This window comes from Tasmannia lanceolata, unplaced genomic scaffold, assembly GCF_043159265.1.
Source record: "Tasmannia lanceolata isolate RefF3 unplaced genomic scaffold, GAP_Taslan_0.1 ptg000218l, whole genome shotgun sequence".
NCBI lineage: Eukaryota > Viridiplantae > Streptophyta > Magnoliopsida > Canellales > Winteraceae > Tasmannia > Tasmannia lanceolata.
In genome coordinates, this window is record NW_027518894.1 from 300001 (window position 1) to 310000 (window position 10000).

Here is a 10000-nt window from a genome sequence, read left to right on the forward strand (position 1 = left end):
ATTACGGGGCACACGCGTACCTACCGGGGCATACCGACCCCTATTGGGGCACACGTGTGCATATCGGGGCATACCGGGCCTATCGGGGCACACGCGTACATACCGGGGCATACCGAGCCCTACTGGGGCACACGTGCGCATATCGGGGCGTACCAAGCCTATCGGGGCATACGCATGTATCCCAAGGCATACCGAGTCTATCCGGGCATACGCGTTCATACCGGGGCGTAACGGGCCTATCGGGGCATACTTGGGCATATCCGGGCAAAAAATGCCCAAAACTTGCGCAACCTTGGCAACCGTGGTCCATTCCTCTCTATATGCCTAGCCTTGCCAACCGTGGTCCATTCCTCACTATATGCCATGGCCTTGTGCCCATGGTCTTCCCAAGACAGCGTCCAAGGCCCCCGGAAGGCCAAGGGAGCCCAACCCAGCAATGCCCTGCTATGGCAAGCCAAGGCCAAGCATTCCGGTGCCTATCCGGGCAAAAATGCAATTCCTCTCTATATGCCTAGCCTTGGCAACCGTGGTCCATTCCCCACCATATGCCATGGCCTTGTGCCCATGGTCTTCCCAAGACAGTGTCCAAGGCGCCCGGAAGGCCAAGGGAGCCCAACCCAGCAATGCCCTGCTTTGGCAAGCCAAGGCCAAGCATTCCGGTGCCTAACCTTGGCAACCGTGGTCCTTTCCTCACCATATGCCATGGCCTTGTGCCCATGGTCTTCGCAAGACATCGTCCAAGGCGCCCAAAAGGCCAAGGGAGCCCAACCCAGCAATGCCTTGCTAGGACAAGCCAAGGCCAAGCATTCCGGTGCCTATCCGGGCAAAAACGCCCAAAGCATGCCCATTCCTTAGCCTATCCAGGCAAAAACGCCCAAAATCTGCACATTCTAGTGCCTATCCGGGCAAAAACGCCCACCAGCATGCCACCCTCCTATAGGGTTTGCGCAACCAACCAGCCTAACCACCAGTGGCAACCAAAGGTGCTGTTAGCGACGACTTCTGAAGACGCGACGAGACGATGCGGGATCTGCGCCCAAGAATGCCTAGACCCGTCGACTTGATGCGGGATCAGCTCGCCCAAGCATGCCTAGTGTGCAAGGCCTGTGTGCAAGGCTAGTGTCCAAGGCTAGTGTGCAAGGCTCATGTGGAACGCTAGTGCGCAAGGCTAGTGCCCAAGGCTTGTGTGCCAGGCCCGTGTGCAAGGCTAGTGTCCAGGGCTTGTGTGCATTGCTTGAGTGCAAGGCTTGTGTGCATTGCTCGAGTGCATGGCTTGTGTGCAAGGGTTGTGCGCAAGGCTAGTGTGCGGGGCTTGTGCGCATGGCTAATGTGCACGGCTTGTGTGCATGGCTACCGTGCAAGGCTAGTTTGCATGGCTAGGGTGCAAGGCTCGCATGCGAGGCTAGTGTGCAAGGCTGCGTGCAAGGGAAGCGTGCAGGGCGAGTGTGCGAGGCCACTGTGCACGGCGCCAGCACTAGCGAGCCATCATCCGCGTTGCCATGGCTCGCTTGGCCTTGGCTTGCCAGGCCCCGACACGAGCAATCGCGCATTTTCTTTGCAACCGACCATCAATGCCGCCCAACGGGGCCAGCACGAGCAGTCATCCGCGGTCCCCTAGCCCTGCGCACGTTTGTCTTTGAAACCGAGCATCAATGCCACAGAAAGTGCCGGGGCGCCAGCTGGAGCCATCATCCGACGTGCCATGGCTCGCTTGGCCTTGGCTTGCCGGGCCCCGACACGAGCAATCGCGCATTTTCTTTGCAACCGACCATCAATGCTGCCCAACGGGGCCAGCACGAGCAGTCATCCGCGGTCCCCTGGCCCTGCGCACGTTTGTCTTTGAAACCGAGCATCAATGCCACAGAAAGTGCCGGGGCGCCAGCTGGAGCCATCATCCGACGTGCCATGGCTCTGGTCCCATGGTCTTCGCAACCGAGCATTCGTGACACCCGCGGGGCCAGGACACCAACCCTTCCGACACGAGCATTCGCGCATGTTCTTTGGCCACACAACGGCGCCAGCACGAGCAAAATCATCCGCGGTGCGGTGGCCTTGCACGGCCTTTTGTCTTTGGAACCAACCATCAGTGCCACGGGAAGTGCCGGAGTCCCGGCATCCGCGGTGCCAAGTCATTGCGCCCTTGGTCTCTGCAGCGGGGCATGCCGGGCACTCCCAACCATTGCAAGCAAGCAAGCAAGCAAGAAAGAAAGTAAGTAAGTAAGTAAGTATTACATATAGGGGCGGGACATGCGGGGAGATCTGCGAAACGTGCATTACGGGGCACACGCGTACCTACCGGGGCATACCGACCCCTATTGGGGCACACGTGTGCATATCGGGGCATACCGGGCCTATCGGGGCACACGCGTACATACCGGGGCATACCGAGCCCTACTGGGGCACACGTGCGCATATCGGGGCGTACCAAGCCTATCGGGGCATACGCATGTATCCCAAGGCATACCGAGTCTATCCGGGCATACGCGTTCATACCGGGGCGTAACGGGCCTATCGGGGCATACTTGGGCATATCCGGGCAAAAAATGCCCAAAACTTGCGCAACCTTGGCAACCGTGGTCCATTCCTCTCTATATGCCTAGCCTTGCCAACCGTGGTCCATTCCTCACTATATGCCATGGCCTTGTGCCCATGGTCTTCCCAAGACAGCGTCCAAGGCCCCCGGAAGGCCAAGGGAGCCCAACCCAGCAATGCCCTGCTATGGCAAGCCAAGGCCAAGCATTCCGGTGCCTATCCGGGCAAAAATGCAATTCCTCTCTATATGCCTAGCCTTGGCAACCGTGGTCCATTCCCCACCATATGCCATGGCCTTGTGCCCATGGTCTTCCCAAGACAGTGTCCAAGGCGCCCGGAAGGCCAAGGGAGCCCAACCCAGCAATGCCCTGCTTTGGCAAGCCAAGGCCAAGCATTCCGGTGCCTAACCTTGGCAACCGTGGTCCTTTCCTCACCATATGCCATGGCCTTGTGCCCATGGTCTTCGCAAGACATCGTCCAAGGCGCCCAAAAGGCCAAGGGAGCCCAACCCAGCAATGCCTTGCTAGGACAAGCCAAGGCCAAGCATTCCGGTGCCTATCCGGGCAAAAACGCCCAAAGCATGCCCATTCCTTAGCCTATCCAGGCAAAAACGCCCAAAATCTGCACATTCTAGTGCCTATCCGGGCAAAAACGCCCACCAGCATGCCACCCTCCTATAGGGTTTGCGCAACCAACCAGCCTAACCACCAGTGGCAACCAAAGGTGCTGTTAGCGACGACTTCTGAAGACGCAACGAGACGCGACGTGTTTGCGCCCAGACGCGACGAGACGATGCGGGATCTGCGCCCAAGAATGCCTAGACCCGTCGACTTGATGCGGGATCAGCTCGCCCAAGCATGCCTAGTGTGCAAGGCCTGTGTGCAAGGCTAGTGTCCAAGGCTAGTGTGCAAGGCTCATGTGGAACGCTAGTGCGCAAGGCTAGTGCCCAAGGCTTGTGTGCCAGGCCCGTGTGCAAGGCTAGTGTCCAGGGCTTGTGTGCATTGCTTGAGTGCAAGGCTTGTGTGCATTGCTCGAGTGCATGGCTTGTGTGCAAGGGTTGTGCGCAAGGCTAGTGTGCGGGGCTTGTGCGCATGGCTAATGTGCACGGCTTGTGTGCATGGCTACCGTGCAAGGCTAGTTTGCATGGCTAGGGTGCAAGGCTCGCATGCGAGGCTAGTGTGCAAGGCTGCGTGCAAGGGAAGCGTGCAGGGCGAGTGTGCGAGGCCACTGTGCACGGCGCCAGCACTAGCGAGCCATCATCCGCGTTGCCATGGCTCGCTTGGCCTTGGCTTGCCAGGCCCCGACACGAGCAATCGCGCATTTTCTTTGCAACCGACCATCAATGCCGCCCAACGGGGCCAGCACGAGCAGTCATCCGCGGTCCCCTAGCCCTGCGCACGTTTGTCTTTGAAACCGAGCATCAATGCCACAGAAAGTGCCGGGGCGCCAGCTGGAGCCATCATCCGACGTGCCATGGCTCGCTTGGCCTTGGCTTGCCGGGCCCCGACACGAGCAATCGCGCATTTTCTTTGCAACCGACCATCAATGCTGCCCAACGGGGCCAGCACGAGCAGTCATCCGCGGTCCCCTGGCCCTGCGCACGTTTGTCTTTGAAACCGAGCATCAATGCCACAGAAAGTGCCGGGGCGCCAGCTGGAGCCATCATCCGACGTGCCATGGCTCTGGTCCCATGGTCTTCGCAACCGAGCATTCGTGACACCCGCGGGGCCAGGACACCAACCCTTCCGACACGAGCATTCGCGCATGTTCTTTGGCCACACAACGGCGCCAGCACGAGCAAAATCATCCGCGGTGCGGTGGCCTTGCACGGCCTTTTGTCTTTGGAACCAACCATCAGTGCCACGGGAAGTGCCGGAGTCCCGGCATCCGCGGTGCCAAGTCATTGCGCCCTTGGTCTCTGCAGCGGGGCATGCCGGGCACTCCCAACCATTGCAAGCAAGCAAGCAAGCAAGAAAGAAAGTAAGTAAGTAAGTAAGTATTACATATAGGGGCGGGACATGCGGGGAGATCTGCGAAACGTGCATTACGGGGCACACGCGTACCTACCGGGGCATACCGACCCCTATTGGGGCACACGTGTGCATATCGGGGCATACCGGGCCTATCGGGGCACACGCGTACATACCGGGGCATACCGAGCCCTACTGGGGCACACGTGCGCATATCGGGGCGTACCAAGCCTATCGGGGCATACGCATGTATCCCAAGGCATACCGAGTCTATCCGGGCATACGCGTTCATACCGGGGCGTAACGGGCCTATCGGGGCATACTTGGGCATATCCGGGCAAAAAATGCCCAAAACTTGCGCAACCTTGGCAACCGTGGTCCATTCCTCTCTATATGCCTAGCCTTGCCAACCGTGGTCCATTCCTCACTATATGCCATGGCCTTGTGCCCATGGTCTTCCCAAGACAGCGTCCAAGGCCCCCGGAAGGCCAAGGGAGCCCAACCCAGCAATGCCCTGCTATGGCAAGCCAAGGCCAAGCATTCCGGTGCCTATCCGGGCAAAAATGCAATTCCTCTCTATATGCCTAGCCTTGGCAACCGTGGTCCATTCCCCACCATATGCCATGGCCTTGTGCCCATGGTCTTCCCAAGACAGTGTCCAAGGCGCCCGGAAGGCCAAGGGAGCCCAACCCAGCAATGCCCTGCTTTGGCAAGCCAAGGCCAAGCATTCCGGTGCCTAACCTTGGCAACCGTGGTCCTTTCCTCACCATATGCCATGGCCTTGTGCCCATGGTCTTCGCAAGACATCGTCCAAGGCGCCCAAAAGGCCAAGGGAGCCCAACCCAGCAATGCCTTGCTAGGACAAGCCAAGGCCAAGCATTCCGGTGCCTATCCGGGCAAAAACGCCCAAAGCATGCCCATTCCTTAGCCTATCCAGGCAAAAACGCCCAAAATCTGCACATTCTAGTGCCTATCCGGGCAAAAACGCCCACCAGCATGCCACCCTCCTATAGGGTTTGCGCAACCAACCAGCCTAACCACCAGTGGCAACCAAAGGTGCTGTTAGCGACGACTTCTGAAGACGCAACGAGACGCGACGTGTTTGCGCCCAGACGCGACGAGACGATGCGGGATCTGCGCCCAAGAATGCCTAGACCCGTCGACTTGATGCGGGATCAGCTCGCCCAAGCATGCCTAGTGTGCAAGGCCTGTGTGCAAGGCTAGTGTCCAAGGCTAGTGTGCAAGGCTCATGTGGAACGCTAGTGCGCAAGGCTAGTGCCCAAGGCTTGTGTGCCAGGCCCGTGTGCAAGGCTAGTGTCCAGGGCTTGTGTGCATTGCTTGAGTGCAAGGCTTGTGTGCATTGCTCGAGTGCATGGCTTGTGTGCAAGGGTTGTGCGCAAGGCTAGTGTGCGGGGCTTGTGCGCATGGCTAATGTGCACGGCTTGTGTGCATGGCTACCGTGCAAGGCTAGTTTGCATGGCTAGGGTGCAAGGCTCGCATGCGAGGCTAGTGTGCAAGGCTGCGTGCAAGGGAAGCGTGCAGGGCGAGTGTGCGAGGCCACTGTGCACGGCGCCAGCACTAGCGAGCCATCATCCGCGTTGCCATGGCTCGCTTGGCCTTGGCTTGCCAGGCCCCGACACGAGCAATCGCGCATTTTCTTTGCAACCGACCATCAATGCCGCCCAACGGGGCCAGCACGAGCAGTCATCCGCGGTCCCCTAGCCCTGCGCACGTTTGTCTTTGAAACCGAGCATCAATGCCACAGAAAGTGCCGGGGCGCCAGCTGGAGCCATCATCCGACGTGCCATGGCTCGCTTGGCCTTGGCTTGCCGGGCCCCGACACGAGCAATCGCGCATTTTCTTTGCAACCGACCATCAATGCTGCCCAACGGGGCCAGCACGAGCAGTCATCCGCGGTCCCCTGGCCCTGCGCACGTTTGTCTTTGAAACCGAGCATCAATGCCACAGAAAGTGCCGGGGCGCCAGCTGGAGCCATCATCCGACGTGCCATGGCTCTGGTCCCATGGTCTTCGCAACCGAGCATTCGTGACACCCGCGGGGCCAGGACACCAACCCTTCCGACACGAGCATTCGCGCATGTTCTTTGGCCACACAACGGCGCCAGCACGAGCAAAATCATCCGCGGTGCGGTGGCCTTGCACGGCCTTTTGTCTTTGGAACCAACCATCAGTGCCACGGGAAGTGCCGGAGTCCCGGCATCCGCGGTGCCAAGTCATTGCGCCCTTGGTCTCTGCAGCGGGGCATGCCGGGCACTCCCAACCATTGCAAGCAAGCAAGCAAGCAAGAAAGAAAGTAAGTAAGTAAGTAAGTATTACATATAGGGGCGGGACATGCGGGGAGATCTGCGAAACGTGCATTACGGGGCACACGCGTACCTACCGGGGCATACCGACCCCTATTGGGGCACACGTGTGCATATCGGGGCATACCGGGCCTATCGGGGCACACGCGTACATACCGGGGCATACCGAGCCCTACTGGGGCACACGTGCGCATATCGGGGCGTACCAAGCCTATCGGGGCATACGCATGTATCCCAAGGCATACCGAGTCTATCCGGGCATACGCGTTCATACCGGGGCGTAACGGGCCTATCGGGGCATACTTGGGCATATCCGGGCAAAAAATGCCCAAAACTTGCGCAACCTTGGCAACCGTGGTCCATTCCTCTCTATATGCCTAGCCTTGCCAACCGTGGTCCATTCCTCACTATATGCCATGGCCTTGTGCCCATGGTCTTCCCAAGACAGCGTCCAAGGCCCCCGGAAGGCCAAGGGAGCCCAACCCAGCAATGCCCTGCTATGGCAAGCCAAGGCCAAGCATTCCGGTGCCTATCCGGGCAAAAATGCAATTCCTCTCTATATGCCTAGCCTTGGCAACCGTGGTCCATTCCCCACCATATGCCATGGCCTTGTGCCCATGGTCTTCCCAAGACAGTGTCCAAGGCGCCCGGAAGGCCAAGGGAGCCCAACCCAGCAATGCCCTGCTTTGGCAAGCCAAGGCCAAGCATTCCGGTGCCTAACCTTGGCAACCGTGGTCCTTTCCTCACCATATGCCATGGCCTTGTGCCCATGGTCTTCGCAAGACATCGTCCAAGGCGCCCAAAAGGCCAAGGGAGCCCAACCCAGCAATGCCTTGCTAGGACAAGCCAAGGCCAAGCATTCCGGTGCCTATCCGGGCAAAAACGCCCAAAGCATGCCCATTCCTTAGCCTATCCAGGCAAAAACGCCCAAAATCTGCACATTCTAGTGCCTATCCGGGCAAAAACGCCCACCAGCATGCCACCCTCCTATAGGGTTTGCGCAACCAACCAGCCTAACCACCAGTGGCAACCAAAGGTGCTGTTAGCGACGACTTCTGAAGACGCAACGAGACGCGACGTGTTTGCGCCCAGACGCGACGAGACGATGCGGGATCTGCGCCCAAGAATGCCTAGACCCGTCGACTTGATGCGGGATCAGCTCGCCCAAGCATGCCTAGTGTGCAAGGCCTGTGTGCAAGGCTAGTGTCCAAGGCTAGTGTGCAAGGCTCATGTGGAACGCTAGTGCGCAAGGCTAGTGCCCAAGGCTTGTGTGCCAGGCCCGTGTGCAAGGCTAGTGTCCAGGGCTTGTGTGCATTGCTTGAGTGCAAGGCTTGTGTGCATTGCTCGAGTGCATGGCTTGTGTGCAAGGGTTGTGCGCAAGGCTAGTGTGCGGGGCTTGTGCGCATGGCTAATGTGCACGGCTTGTGTGCATGGCTACCGTGCAAGGCTAGTTTGCATGGCTAGGGTGCAAGGCTCGCATGCGAGGCTAGTGTGCAAGGCTGCGTGCAAGGGAAGCGTGCAGGGCGAGTGTGCGAGGCCACTGTGCACGGCGCCAGCACTAGCGAGCCATCATCCGCGTTGCCATGGCTCGCTTGGCCTTGGCTTGCCAGGCCCCGACACGAGCAATCGCGCATTTTCTTTGCAACCGACCATCAATGCCGCCCAACGGGGCCAGCACGAGCAGTCATCCGCGGTCCCCTAGCCCTGCGCACGTTTGTCTTTGAAACCGAGCATCAATGCCACAGAAAGTGCCGGGGCGCCAGCTGGAGCCATCATCCGACGTGCCATGGCTCGCTTGGCCTTGGCTTGCCGGGCCCCGACACGAGCAATCGCGCATTTTCTTTGCAACCGACCATCAATGCTGCCCAACGGGGCCAGCACGAGCAGTCATCCGCGGTCCCCTGGCCCTGCGCACGTTTGTCTTTGAAACCGAGCATCAATGCCACAGAAAGTGCCGGGGCGCCAGCTGGAGCCATCATCCGACGTGCCATGGCTCTGGTCCCATGGTCTTCGCAACCGAGCATTCGTGACACCCGCGGGGCCAGGACACCAACCCTTTCGACACGAGCATTCGCGCATGTTCTTTGGCCACACAACGGCGCCAGCACGAGCAAAATCATCCGCGGTGCGGTGGCCTTGCACGGCCTTTTGTCTTTGGAACCAACCATCAGTGCCACGGGAAGTGCCGGAGTCCCGGCATCCGCGGTGCCAAGTCATTGCGCCCTTGGTCTCTGCAGCGGGGCATGCCGGGCACTCCCAACCATTGCAAGCAAGCAAGCAAGCAAGAAAGAAAGTAAGTAAGTAAGTAAGTATTACATATAGGGGCGGGACATGCGGGGAGATCTGCGAAACGTGCATTACGGGGCACACGCGTACCTACCGGGGCATACCGACCCCTATTGGGGCACACGTGTGCATATCGGGGCATACCGGGCCTATCGGGGCACACGCGTACATACCGGGGCATACCGAGCCCTACTGGGGCACACGTGCGCATATCGGGGCGTACCAAGCCTATCGGGGCATACGCATGTATCCCAAGGCATACCGAGTCTATCCGGGCATACGCGTTCATACCGGGGCGTAACGGGCCTATCGGGGCATACTTGGGCATATCCGGGCAAAAAATGCCCAAAACTTGCGCAACCTTGGCAACCGTGGTCCATTCCTCTCTATATGCCTAGCCTTGCCAACCGTGGTCCATTCCTCACTATATGCCATGGCCTTGTGCCCATGGTCTTCCCAAGACAGCGTCCAAGGCCCCCGGAAGGCCAAGGGAGCCCAACCCAGCAATGCCCTGCTATGGCAAGCCAAGGCCAAGCATTCCGGTGCCTATCCGGGCAAAAATGCGATTCCTCTCTATATGCTCTCTATATGCCTAGCCTTGGCAACCGTGGTCCATTCCCCACCATATGCCATGGCCTTGTGCCCATGGTCTTCCCAAGACAGTGTCCAAGGCGCCCGGAAGGCCAAGGGAGCCCAACCCAGCAATGCCCTGCTTTGGCAAGCCAAGGCCAAGCATTCCGGTGCCTAACCTTGGCAACCGTGGTCCTTTCCTCACCATATGCCATGGCCTTGTGCCCATGGTCTTCGCAAGACATCGTCCAAGGCGCCCAAAAGGCCAAGGGAGCCCAACCCAGCAATGCCCTGCTAGGGCAAGCCAAGGCCAAGCATT